Source organism: Channa argus, chromosome 4, assembly GCF_033026475.1.
Source record: "Channa argus isolate prfri chromosome 4, Channa argus male v1.0, whole genome shotgun sequence".
NCBI classification, from domain to species: Eukaryota; Metazoa; Chordata; class Actinopteri; order Anabantiformes; family Channidae; genus Channa; species Channa argus.
The window spans coordinates 30,051,495-30,066,180 of NC_090200.1; the positions used below are offsets into that span (position 1 = coordinate 30,051,495).

The 14,686-nt window shown below is 40.1% G+C and overlaps 1 long non-coding RNA gene across 5 annotated transcripts; it reads left to right on the top strand.

The window, feature by feature from the left end:
• The first annotated feature begins 153 nt into the window (after positions 1–153).
• LOC137125188 (uncharacterized) lies at positions 154–14,462 on the top strand. 5 transcript variants are annotated; one of them, XR_010914097.1, is made up of 7 exons: positions 154–361; positions 1,361–2,119; positions 6,092–6,145; positions 6,264–6,443; positions 6,527–6,656; positions 6,773–6,868; positions 7,531–14,462. It is a non-coding gene; the product is annotated as an uncharacterized lncRNA (long non-coding RNA). The 5 variants fall into 5 exon arrangements; XR_010914096.1 differs by lacking the exon at positions 154–361 and adding an exon at positions 405–522; XR_010914098.1 differs by lacking the exon at positions 154–361 and adding an exon at positions 529–996.
• The last annotated feature ends 224 nt before the right edge of the window (positions 14,463–14,686 follow it).

Sequence of the window (14,686 nt, forward strand, 5' to 3'; positions counted from 1 at the left end):
AATATTTATTGTATGTAAATACTAACAGTCACACCCAGTCAAACCAGCCTTGTCAGGCCATATGAATTCAAAACCTTACTCACACCTCAACTTTAACTTACTGCTTTTCTGCTTTTTTCTCTCGAGATCTGTTAGTGAGAGTGAGACAGAGATAGAGCAAAGTGTGTATTTAAGCAGGAATGTCAGCTACATGAACCAGTCAAGTTAGTGAGCCAACCTGTTTCTGCTTTTTATCTAACTCTTCTCTTTTCTTTGTTGCATGCTGGGAATTCCACGTGAGTGGGAATGAGGTTGGAGGGCGTGTGAGAGGCGCAAAGTTTTGGAATTTTTACTTTCCATTGTTTTTCTTTTGCATGATCAGGTAAGTCTTGTTATTAGTTTTTTTTCTGATTGTTGGTGAATTTTTGCCCGTATATTGGGAGGGATGGCGTCCTCTGAGACGCCACCTCCAACCCTCCGGCAGTGAATTAGGATTGTTTCGCTGTACAGTAGTGACACCGTCGAAGAGGTTCTGCTGGCCAGGTAGGACGTGACAATTTACTTTTCGCATCAAGAATGAACAAAGTGGTAGTTGTGCTCTTGAAAGCTGAGCATGAGGTCAATAATCTCATAGAGAGTGGCTTAATTATCCGAGACTTGTTTGTGCAAGTATCCCCCCGTCAGTTCTTTTTCTTAAAACCGTCAGTTTTGGATGTAAGGATTCTAAACTTAAGCATGTGCAGTCTCTGAGGTGACAGGTGTTTATGTTCCTGGACTCGCCTACACAAACACTGGAGGTTTCCTTCAGAGTTAAACATGGTGAAGAATCATACATGTTGTACGGTACATAGCAGCAAGTGGGCCAGTGCGGCTGTTGACACCACGAATGGCGCTGTGGCCACTGAGGACTTAACGGGTCCTACTCTAGATGTAGGTCCTGTAGCTTGTCCACTGGATAAGCCCGGAAACGTAGCGGCAAAATGAACCCAATTATGATGGTGACAGTAACATAAACAGGTATGTACAGAGCTAGTCTTTAAACAACAGAAACACATCTGTGGCAACAGAGACTTTGAGTAGCAGTCAGTCAGGAGTAACTGAATCAGCTTCACAGTCACAAATTTCCAGCAGTTACAAGAACCAATAGTCAAATGACAGGTGATGGAGAAGACAATGGAGTATGACACTGAGTCAGACACTCTGTCTGTTGGTGAATGTTCCAATAAAAATGCAGACCTCTACTCCCTAGAGGAAATTAATGAATTTCTCAATGAATCATACAAAAATTCAGTTAAAGTGAACATTGGTGAAAATAAACATTAGTTCTCTGAGGAAGTGGTGGGAGATGGTAAAGGCTCAAATATGTGTCTTTTGCCAACAGGATACTGTACATTTCACTCCACTGGTAAGATTAAGATGGCGGTTTGGGAGCTTGAAGCAGACATAAAAACCATTGAAGAGGAGCTACATGGATACCCAGATTCTGCCACAGGTCGTCAGCTGCCGACAAAGAGGCTAGAGTTGAGCTCCTTTCTACAAGAGAGAGTAAATGGGGCCCTTGTAAGGTCTTGCCTCCTCCAACTAGAACACATGGATGCCCCAAGCTCTTTCTACTTTTAATGTAGGGAAATCAGCTGCCCAAAGGAAGCAGATGACCTGTCTCAAACTTCCAGGAGGCAGAGTAACCTATAGCCCAAGTGAAATGTGATGTTATGCAGTGGATTTTTATTCTGCCCTTTTTTCCGCTGACAATTGTAACATAGTGTAAAGGGAGCTTCTGGAAGGGCTTCCTTGGCTCACCCAGGAAGACAGTGCTGCTTGGGCAGTCAATTGACTTGACAACCAAATGGCAGTATGATTTGCACCTGGGATTGATGGGCTCTCAACCACAATTGGTTTGGATTTACACGCTGTATTTATGGAATGTTTAAATACAGGATGTCTTCCTGCTTCTTGTCAGTGGGCACTACTTTCTTGCTGCCCAAAAAGGGAGACCTGGCCTTACTTAAGAACTGGAGACCAGTGGCTCTAGTTTACACAGACTATAAGGTGCTCTCCAGAGCTTTGTCCAACAGGCTTAAAGACTGCCTCTACTTCTAAATTCCGACCAAACATATTGTGTGCCGGACAAGACCATTAGGTACAATGTTTTCCTTATTCACGATTTGACATATGTAATATTTCAAATGTCAATGTCAATATTCTTTCTTTAGATCAGGTAAAGGTTTTGAGGTTTTCTGCACTTAAGGCATTTGGTATTGGTGATGGGTTTGTAGCTTTGTTACATTTGTTGTATAATGGAGCTAAATGTATGGTGAAGATGTGGGCAGGATTGAGTTGACTAATCCCTGTACGGCAAGGAATCAGACAGGGCTGCTCTATTTTAGCGGAGCTATACAGTCTTGTCATTGGCTTTGTGGCGTCTCATTGCCGGGCTTCTCCAGTGTTTTTGCTTTAATTTTTGTATCTCTTCACATTTTTTGCTTCATTTTCTAGAGTGATGATTTGACAGAGATCAGTTTTTGTTTTCCTAATGTCCAGTAAAGGGACTTTTAAAATCAAAATCCCTTCTCAGAAAGTAGCTGGGCATCTTATTTTATGTTTTTGTTCTCTTTTGCCTTCTTTATTGTTATTTCCACACTTCAGCCTACTAAAGCTAATACTGCAATCACTGCTGAAAATGGCATCAATTCCATTACTTCCATTACAAAGACAATATCTGACATACTTGAGCTAGACGGGACTTCATAAAGACTTTATTTAATCTTGTCAATCATATGTCTCTCTGAAAGGTGTGTACATGAAGTCCTGCTTATGTATGTCCGCTATGTGTGGTATGTTGCCAGGGTTGGTTTATTTTTGTGCGTAAAGGGTGTGACAAATGGTAAGACTGATGGACTCATTTTGTGTCTGTGTCAGGTGACTGCATTTGTATTGCGCTGCCTCCAGTGTAACAGTGCAGGGCAGATCTCCCTCTCTTTCACACACATACACACACACGCGTGCATTCTGATGTACAATAGGATGTGAATGAGGCCTCCCGTTTCCCGGTCACAGTAGGATCTGTGTCTGTCTGCGCCAGATGATTGTATAAGGCTTTGTTAGTTGTTTAGATGAAAAGTAACAGCTGTAAAAATCAACTTTATTTATATATTTAATTCAACTTTATTTATATAGCGCAAACAACAAAGTCATCTCAAGGCATGTCGCAGCAAAGTCATCTTTACAGATTATAAAGATGTTTAGAGAAAACCCAAGAAACCTCCAGGAGAACTAGGCTCAGGGTGAGTGGAAAGTTTAGAAAGAAAAGGAAATAGCAAAAAGCAACAACATGTCATCGGGCAGGTTGGTAGGACCAGTAGCTGTGCACTGGAGAGCACACAGCTCCAAAGTTGGAGTTGGAGAAAACATACAAAGGTAATGTCATACAGTGGTGACAATTGTGGGGTGAGAGGAAAGGAGGAAAGGAGCTCAATGCATCAGGGATGGGTCCCCCAGCAGTCTAAGCATATAGCAGCGTGACTATAACTAACTATACGCTCTATCTATGAGGGAAATTTCTAAAATCTAGGTAACACTATTTCACTGTTTTCACACTTCCGGCAGACCCAGTATCAAACCTGCTTACACCAGTGCCTCCTCACCTTTTGTTCCCAGCAAGACATCCTGTCTCTGGCCACACAAAGAAGTGTCTTAGCTAGATATCAACCATAAAACTACCTACACCTGAACATTTGCTTCCGGGAAGGGAGCCCACAGAGATGTATAATGGGAGGTGAGACAGGGTGTCAGCGTCGACCAAACATTGACCTTTCCTGGTCTGTATATAATGTTGAATCTGAAGTCAGAGAGCTCTCCAACCCATCTATAGCCCACTGCATTCAGTGCCTTACTCATCATAAATGTTATTGCATTAGTGCGGTGCATAACGCCCAATTTTATGCCAAAAACTCTAGCTTGCCAGAGTTGTAGGTGTAGTTCTTTTCCGCAGGGGTCAGGGTCCTTGAGCCATAGTTTTCCATCCTGTCGTTGGTATAAGACTGCGCTAAGTCCCTGATTGCACACATCTGTGTGAAGAACAAAGGGTAGTTCAAAATCAGGGTATGCAAGTGCAGGTGGGTGTGAAAGGATACCAATGATCTGCTGAAGGATTGTCTGATGGCTATCAGTCCACTGTATCGGGGTCTTTGAGGGCAGCTGCACTCCTTTACTTGTTTCCATTTTCCCATTACCCCTCCCCGATTTCCTTTCACTTAAAGCAGTTCGTAGATTGGCTTGGCAATGCGGGAGAAATCTTGAATGTAATAGCTGAGGAAACCAAGCAACTTGCAGACCTCTCCCACTGTGTCAGGTCGTTTTCCCGTCAGTGATATTCTGCACTAGCACCGTTCATCTCTCATTTATCTTAATAAGTTCCTGAATTACATTGAAACCAACTAGTGGTCTCTCTATTTTTGGGCAGCTCAACAGCAAGGGCACATGGATAGATAGACTCTGAAGACATACAGGGAGTTGCTTCAGATGAGCTAACTTCGACCTCGCTTCCTAGTTTCACGGACACAGTAGGATCACAGCTTTTGATAATCCCATTGATGATGTATTCCCGTCTTTGTAGTATTGGCATTCCTTCATTATTGCGTTCTAATAATACTGAACAGTTCAGGTAAGCTAAGATATATTCAACATTGCTCTGTTCATCATCTTTAATTAGTATGGTTGAGTCAAGACCTTGAACTGCTCCAATACTGGTGCCAACCTCAAAAACCTAACTGGCAGTAAGTTGATAAAGTTTCTTCTGTGTGTCCAGTCCTTCCCTCTCTTTGACAGACATCCTGTTTGTTGGAGGCACCTGTATTTACAGTCTTGCACTCCTTGGGTTTGTGCCCCCCTTATGCTGGTCACCTTGCCTCTGTAGTCACACGCTGGAAACCCCTTCAATCCACCAAAGTGCTGTTACTCTAGTCCTTGAAGTTGAGAATGACGAGAAGCTAGCTGCCTCTGCGTGAATGCCTCCCGAATAAACAAATGTTCCTTTGCTGCCCTCTACTGGCCTAACCAGGATCCAATCTCAGACTGCTTACCATGGGGAAAGCTGTACTAATCAGAAAAGTTTGTAATACATTTTACATAAGGAACCCAGCAAAGATATAGATCGAACTGTGAACACATTCTGTGTGGGTCACACATAGCAGCTCCACCATCGGTGTGTGACTGTGAATGTAAATGAGAAGTAGTGTAAAGTGCTTTAAATACCAATAGGTAGAAAAGCACTATGTAAGTGCAGACCATTTACCATGTATGTTATCAACAGCATGAAAGGCAAATGCATAGTTTTCTGAGTGGAGCATACAGTATACAGTGTGGTTAATTTTGAGTGTTAGATATTGTCACTTGCACTTGAGTATTGAGTTAACCCAAACAAGGTCGACAAGGCAAAACACTTGTTGCCCTGCATTGTATTAACTGAATTAACTGTATGTTAAAAATAATGAATTTAAAGTGCAAATAAAATCAAGAGGGCAATACATCTTATTTTATCGGCAGTGGGTTTGAAATTTAACCTTTTATCTGATATGTTTTCCCAATGGATGAAAATGACCTTTCCTCTCCTTTTTTCTATTGGCAACAATTGACAATTGTATCCTCCTACAGTTTATAGTGCTGTAAATCATCCCTTTAACCTAAATTATGGTTTTTCCAAACCCATTTCTAAGATTAAATATTATACACTGAAACTAACAAAAATAGTTCCTGATTTGTTTTTGGTTTTTTGTCTGTGTCTAAACACACACATGTTTCATAATATAGTTATTAGGATTCTCAATACAAATTCTGAAGCGGTTTATATTTTATGCCTGCCAACTCCAGCTGGTCACATGATTTAGTTCATTCCATGAATTCAAAACACAGTCAGGAATGTCAATGAACTTGTCTAAAATTCAGCCTTCCAAGTCTTGCCTAACAAACACACAGCAAAATTGAGAGAAGACCAAAAGTGCCACAAATAGATTATATTCCAATGCAGATGAAACACAGCACTTTCTGTAACAATGCCTTATTACAGCTTTGTAAGTTTCCTCATATGATTAATATTTTTTTCTCTCACATTCAGATAAAAACCTAACAAATGTTTATAGATCAGGAGAGGATAAAAAGCCCAGCCTAGGTGGGTACCCAGTATGCTTGTTGAGTAATCCTTTCATTGATGGAATTGGTACTTTTTAACATCCCTGACTCTGCTATTATTTGCTTTTCTTTTTCTTTTTCACGTACCATTGGTCCAGTCATTGCCATCATCCTGCTTGTCTTTGTGACTGGGGGAGCATATTTCTTCTGCCAACGTGTGGTGTGTCGACGCTACAAGGGCCCCAGCGGGACTTTTCCTCATGAGTACATCAGTGGTACTCCCCATGTGCCTCTCAACTTCATTGCCCCCAGCAGCTCCCAGCATGGCACTTTTCAAGGTTAGGGTTTGCTCAAACGGACACAGTAGTGGTGCTAATACAACTTGGTATCAGTGAAACATAAATTGTTGTATTTCCATCAGAAAGTCCATTATAAGTTCAGTCAGTTTGATGGGCAGTAGCAGCAGTGGAGCTCCTCTCTATGACAGGATTCATTTGACTGGAGCATCATCCAGCAGCTCATCATCTGTTAAGGGAGCCTTCTATCCTCAGGTTACACACACACACACACACACACACACACACACACACACACACACACACTCATTGTGCATGCTGTTTGCTGCTGTCACGCTGTCTTAAGTAACACAGGTCTTTTCTGTTTGTAGATCCTGAATCCTCCTCCTTCCCCAGCTACTGACCGCTCACTTTACAACACAGATCTTCTGTTTATCCCACAACCCATCTACTACCAGATCGTACAGGTAATGCACATGTTCAAAGTCCTACGACTACTACTACTATTAACTATAGGGCCTGTCAACTTCAGATTCTGTTATATATTTTATATTATTTCTATATACACTACTCACAAAAAGTTAGGGATATTAAACTTTTGGGTGAAATTTATGAAAATGTAAAAAGTTCATGCTACAGTGATATTTTATGTTGAAAATAGGGCATTTTGGTAGAAGCATGCAATGGTAATTTCTTCATTTCAAACAATTTATTGAAACAAAACCTAACAACAGTGGTGGGTATACGATAACAAAAAATGTCTCATGATGTCCAGTGAACCAGAACATTTAGTGGTCACGTGACATTGGGATTTTTGTGATTAATCACCTTGTTAGAGAACAGCATGTTATGCAATAAGTATTAAAAAAACTGAGAAGTCTGGCATGTGGATTCAAAAGTTTAGATAAGGTCAAATTAATTTCACAATGTAAAGTTTATACTGCATTTTAGGTGCATTCTGAGGTGCTATTTCACCCAAAAATGGAACGTGCCTCACTTTTAAATTATATTTGGATGATAATGTTTTTTTTTTCAAAGATACTAAAATGTCGGACTTAATTTTATGGAAATGTGTCTGCATAAAATTGTATATACCAGTATATAATTGTATATATCTGGTATTTACCAGACCCTACAACCCAGTCCATGCCGCTGCTCCACCTACTACGCCCTGCAGCACTGATGTCTGTAACAGTGACTACAGCCCCCACTAGTTGACTAGTGGTACAAACTATATTACTGCAAACTAGTTTGTTTATTCAGATTGTTGCTGTGTGCACATTGTGATCCTTTTTTCTTACCTTAAGTTCTGTCCTGTCCACCAGCAGCTGAAAAAACTGGTCTGTTTTCTAATGACAGGACTAAATTTGTACACCATTATTTATGCCCAGTGCCAAAGTTTTGGGCCAGAGTGGATGTGATTTTTCAAGTACCAAAGTGAAGATGTGGAGGATGGTTGTATTAGGTGTCTGACTTTAATGCAGGAGAGCAGAATGACATTTATTTACATGCATTACCCAAACTACAACCAAAAAGGCCTCTCTGCCTTTGTCTTTTCTTTAATGCCACTGTCTCTAAGCTGTACAACAATGCTGGTCTCGCCACCATCTTGAAGACATTTCCTTTAATTCTCATTTTGATACTCTTTTATCAAACAACATGCCTGACACTTTTCTCCAACCTGTTTGCACATCTTTTCCACACTTTCATTTGGTCTAAACCATTGATACTCTACTGTCTATCTGTTCGGGTAAAATTTATAAGAAATTTAAAAAGTTCATGCTACAGTGATATTACATCATGTAACTAGGGCATTAAAATACAAACATGCAATGGTAATTTCTTCATCTCTAACAATTTATTGAAACAAAAGGTAACAACGGTGGGTATACCACAACGAAAAATGTCAAAGTCTGAATAACTTGTTACTTGTTAGGTGTCATCTTGGTGTCATGATATCAAAATGCAACATGACTGTTTAAATACAAATTGTCATTGAACATTTAACCCAGAAGGAGGATAATTTGAACAGTTTAATGGCCAATGGGAGAAATAATCTCTGGTGGCATCCTGTGGAGCCCTTGACCGTGATAACTCTCTTGCTGAATGTGCTCCTCCATCCAGCCAACAAGCAGTGGAGTGGGTTGGAGGGATTGTCCAGTATTGAGGAGTTTGGGCAACATTCTCCTCTCAGCCACAACATGCAGAGGGTCCAGCTTCTCCACCAGAACAGAACCAGCCCTCCCTCTTTGTTTTCCTTTATATGGATGCTGCATTAACTGACCTGTCCAGTTTATTGTCCAGGTGGACACCCAGGCATTTGTACTCCGAAACTACTTCCCGCCCCTCTCTCTGTATGGAGAGAGGATTGACAGGAGTCCCAGACATCCTGAAGTACACCACTTGTTCCTTTTGTTTTAATGATGTTGAACTGGAAATGATTGTGCTCACACCAGTCAACAAAACTGTCCACCACTGATATCTCCACCCTGGATACATCCAACAGTTGCAGAGTCATCAGAAAACATCTGAACGTAGCAGGACTCCGAGTTGTACCTGAAGTCAGAGCTATGCAGGGTGAAGTAAAAGGGAGATAAAACTGTCGATTGGGGGGCACCTGTGCTGCAAGTCACAGTGTCAAAAAGTTCGCCCGAGGGACAGTTCTTCAGAAGGAAATATTTTCCTCCAACAATGCAACTTGTGGTCAAACTAGAACATTCTTTCAAGTAGTTATTACACAAAAGTCCACAAAATACGCCTCTGACAAAATTTCCCAAAAAATCAAAATCATCTATTCCACTGCAAAAAACATCTTTATTTTTCTACAACTCAAATTCCTAAGAAGTTGGAACAATGTGTAAAACTGATTTGCAAATCTCATCAACCTATATTTTATTTACACTAGAACATAACGACATATCGGATGTTGAAACAGACATTCTACTATGTAATGGACAATCTTTTTTAATTTGATGGCAGCGACACATCTAAAAAAAACAGTTGGAACACGGGTGTGTGTACAATTGTGTGGCATCCCCTCTTTTTCATAGAGTTTAGGAGAGGAACGTTGTCCAATTCTTGAATGATGCAGGATTGTAGCTGCTCAACAGTCCAGGGCCTTTGTCAGATTTTTTTGTTTTATGATGTGCCTACCTATTGGCACTCAAAGCACTTTACACTGCTTCTTATTCACCCATTCACACTCACAATCACACACGCACACCCTAATGGGGGACACTCACCAACACTCCACTCTGGGCAACACTCACCGGGGGCAACAAAGTTGGGGTTCAGTGTCTTGGTCAAGGACTGAAGAAGCCGGGGATTGAACTCCCAATTGCAAGATTGGTGGACGACCGCTCTGCCTTCCTTCAGTACTGTCTGTTTTGATATAGGTGTGATCAAATTTTTATGATATCTAACCGCAACATTAACTTAGTGTAGCAACCAGCCTGACTGTACAGGGGACCTGTGGCCGCACCACATTTTTAACATAGAGTGGCTGTTTGCAGATTATTGAAGCAGCTGGTCCACCATTCTTACCAGTAGCAGCCATCAGCGTAGTTGTCATAGAGGCCAAAAAAAGGGATGTTGACTGTAACCTAAGAAAGCCTTTTAGGCCTCACAACCGAAATGTGCCTGAGAGAAGCTATCATGAAAACTGGAATCAAACCCAAACCAGCACAGAGGAAATGATAACCAAGGAAGAACCATTACAGGCCTAGGTTACTGCCGAAGTGCCAGAATAGACCAACTACATCAGCTAAGGGATTCTAATAGCTGGGATGACATCACTTAAAGATGCAGAGGAGTGACATTCATGATCAAGGTTAGTGTTTAATTCCATCTCGACTTGAGCACAATTTCCACGCTTAGTGAGAGTTCATGCTGCCTGTGTATTGAATGAAAGCCATCCAATAGTTGTATCGGAGCTAATTGAGGAGGACCCAGAAATGACGCATACAACAAATTAAAGTAAATTAGTTTTATTGTAAGTAGGGGGTGGGGGGGAGATGGAGTGGTTGGCAGAAGGGAACACTTCAGGGGAGACTGGATACTGGACTTGATGAGACAGAAAAATAAAGAAAGCCACTAGAGTCTTACTGTGAAGAAGCACAGATGGGAGATGTCAGCTACCAGAGGTCTGGAGTGTGGCGATAGAGCAGCTGGGATAGAAGCAGGTAGGGAGCGAAAACACGGGAGAACTAATAGCGACAACAAAAAAACAACAACAAACACTTCAGGCTAGGCAACAATAGAGCAGGCTTTCACACGGGAGTGTCACAAATCGGGAGACGAGATAAAACCAAGGATGCAGGTGTGGCTCGGGATCTAAAAGTCAGGCAGGCAAAACAAAACTCAGGCAGGAGGTTAAACAAATCAGGAGTAACAAATAGAAAGACGATCTGGCAGGTGAGAGGAGCTTATAACAAGAGCGGCACAGGTGAGGCGAGTTGCTGCTATTTAAGTAAACCCGGGAGGAAGAGAGCGAGACCAGAGCAGAGGGGAGAGATAGAGAAGGTTACCAGGGCAACACAGATCTGTATCAGCACTGTTGTGTCATTTCTTTCGGAATTACAAATGTTAACCTCATGGCAGCAGTCATCATCCAGGACCATGGCTAAATTTCATTCATCCAACAACAATTTCCCATCCCAATCTCATGCATGTGTGGCTAAATAGAAATTGAACACTAATGGTGGAAAAGGTTCTAGGTACTAAACACCATGTACTACTTAACAACCCTATCACAACGTGATGCACATGTAATCGGGTTGTTTACAATGGGTGAAATATTAAAATCAAAGCCTGTTTTTATGGCTGCATCCCACCAAATGGGAGTAACTGTGCACATGTGTTGGGACTCATTTTACATGTTTCTCCGGACTTCACTACCTGACCAAAATCTGCCCTAAATGCATAGAATCTTCACTTGATACATTTCATGATCTTAAATATTTAAAGAGGATTCAGATTATTGTTTGGTAGTTGTTTCCTTTGTGGTTGAAATCATTCACACGGAATGGAATCTTCCTGTTCACTCATTCTTCTTCTACCATCATGAGTTATGTCAAATAAAGATCAGTGAGTCTATGTTGAGTTTGTCATCACTTTGGTAAAGGTGGGACACATGGGAAACAAGAAACACCTGTCCTGCTCTTTAAGTTAAAGTTTGGGCCAACTGATACCCAAAGAACTGTGTAAGAAGAAAGTGAAAGAAGTGTGTACTCTGGTTCAACATATCATAGGTGTAAAAAAAAATTACAAACTTTGCATATTATATTCATCTTCTGATCTTAAAACCAGAAGTTTTCTTTGTACAGCAAAAACAAATTAAGTGGCTGTTCTACTTTAAGAGATGACTGTATACAGTTCTGTAGATTTTATTGTCTGAGGCAATGCACAGATAATGGGATGTAACAAACTACATGAAAATGCATTTTCATAAAATTAGTTTTTTATAAAGGCTAGACTGCACCAGCTCCACCTTTTTATGACATCACATTTTCTACTGTAAATTATAAAGCAATGCATCAGATTGAACACCCCGTTGACAATGATTGATGTATCATTGCTATCCTTCATCTATCTGTCTTACAGAAAAACTGTTCTCCAATTATATCCTACTACTCAAACAAAACTACTTTTATTATTGTCTTAGTTTTCTTCAGTTAAAGTGTACTTTAACTTTTAACATAAACTTTTAACATCGGTATGCATACCGTCGATGTGGTTGACACCCACTACTGGAGAAAAAGACAAAACGGGAGAACCTTGTGCATACATGAACTCAATGCTTATTGTCACACATTTCTGTTGTGGTTGTGTTCCAAAATTAGCATGACTCAATGTTCTTTTTCAAAGCATCTATTCTGACTTGATAGCAAGAAAAGCACTGATGAAACTATTCAAATTAAAATGGCAGAAATCATACTTTATGCATAGGTGGTTATGTTCCAAAACTGCAGCCTTTTTGTCTTGTTCCAAGCAAAATACAAACTGTAATTATGAACTGAAATTTGAAATAAAACCTTTTGCTATATATATATATAAAACAACATTTTAAAGTATTCGGACCTGTTCAGATTGTGCACACTGGACAGATCAGAGCAGTACAAGTTGTAAAAGTTAATATTCTGTTGTGTTTATTTGAGAGTGAAGAAGTGGAAGAAAACATGAGAGCAGGAAGGTGTGGCATGCAGCAAAGTTGTTAGGTGGTTACCATACCATGCTTCCATACTCCGAAGTACCACACCACTCTTCTACACTGTTTACCGTTTTGTTTAGATCAATGTTTATTTGTCAAAATACATGAGGGGGGCTATTTCAGGATGAAATTTTAACAAACCCTGAGGTTAAAGCGGAAATCTGGGTTGACAATCACTGAAAGAGGAAACTCAAGAATTTTCAGTTTCAGCAAGACTGAAGACTCAAGAGCAGAGCCACTATTTCAATTGAGTTCGTGATGCTGGTAATGACAAACATGTCTAGTCTAGTCCAGATAGTTAACATGAACACTATTAAATTTTATTCAGTCATTCATTTATGGTATAACCTACTTGGGGGTGGCTGTAGCTCAGTTGGTAAGGCAGTTGTCCACAGACCACAGGGCAGTGGTTCAATCCCCAGTCCAAGCTATATGTCAAAGTGTCTCTGGGCAAGACACTGAACCCCCAAAAAGCCCATTCCCATCCCCAGCTGTGCAGTGCCAGTCCAACCCCAGTAGAAATTGGGGAGGGTTGTGTCAGGAAGGGCATCTGGCATAAAAACTGTGCCAAACCAACATGCTTCTCATGGGATAAGCTGATTCAAAACCAAATGTGGCAAACAATTAAACTAAACTATCTATCTATCTATCCTGTTACTAATATCAGTCTGACCAACTAACAATTTAAAGGTGATGGGACAGCTAAATGTGCATCGAAGTTCAAAGTGGTGTGAAATTGTAGATTTTTGGCAGATTTTGCTCACCAACCTTTATACTCTCAACGATAAAAGTATGATAATGTCAAACTGGTTAACTATGAGAATCCAACAGTGTGACCAGTTTTGAGGAAATGTGAGGAGAGATTTTTGCATTTATACTGGCTGATTGATCATGAAACCAATGAAACAGTTAAAAAGGTCTTAGACAAACTAATAAGGTATATCTACATAAGATTTTTATCTTTAGACATAAACTTCTGAAAATGAATGCTTGCAGATCTGCCCTTTCATTGAAATGTATTGAAAGTATTTTCAGACCCCACAGGAGGGAGTTGACAAAGAGAAACTCTGTAAATCACTACTGTCCTGACTCTGTTTTTGAAACCGAAAATTTGTGCAGCAACAGACGTCGGATTGGAATTGGGGTTACTGGCTATTAAGTTAAGATAATAGGCAAATAAAGATGATACCACTACATAATGCACAGTATGCAATGAATGATCTAAATTATATAAACACCAACTTTAATTTTTCAGTTTTCCTTCAATTGCTCTGTATTCTGTCTTATAATGGGCAAAAGTGTACCACGTGGTGCACCTGGTCGTTTACTAAAGTTTTACAATTTCAACTTTTGCAGAAAAGTTTCTTTTACAATGTGACCATGTAAAATCCCATTATGGCTTTCTTTGGCTTCTAATGCACAATAATGTAATGTTTTAATGTGTAATGTAATGTAATGTCTGTCATTTCTGTTGAAAATCCAAAATGAAAAGGGTTATAAAACAGACTTCCCCTTCCCTAGTGTTATCAGCATTGTAGTGCATGACTTTATAACAGTTGTATTAGTGTGGCAGTTTATAGCAACTTTCAATTTGTAATAATTAGATATTTTTGTTGTACTTGAACATATTTTATTAGCCAAAAACTACACAACCATATGTGACTGTTAGGTCCCATTAGGAACCTCAAACCCACACTTGCTGTAGATGTAATATTACCTTTTCGCCAGCCAACATTAGCCGGTCTGGTTTTAACTTTCTAGTATCACAGTCCTTTCTTCACATATTGTGGGCCTATACAAAGTACTTGTACAAACTGCTCGTACAAAGATAAATGTACAATCTACTTTCATAATAAAGCTATTTTTAAATATTTTAATGGCATTTATTTCAAGTGATCCTAAAAATGTTTTTGAAAAGATGTCAAGGGTACAAAGGCAGGCGAGCATAGCATCTAAATTTTCAAATTACATTAGAAGTCATAAAGATCAAATGAATTTTGGCCTGTCCCATCAGGCTTTACCATAGTGGAACGTTTTCCACACCTTGATTTGGCATGAGTTTTTAAGCCGAATTCCC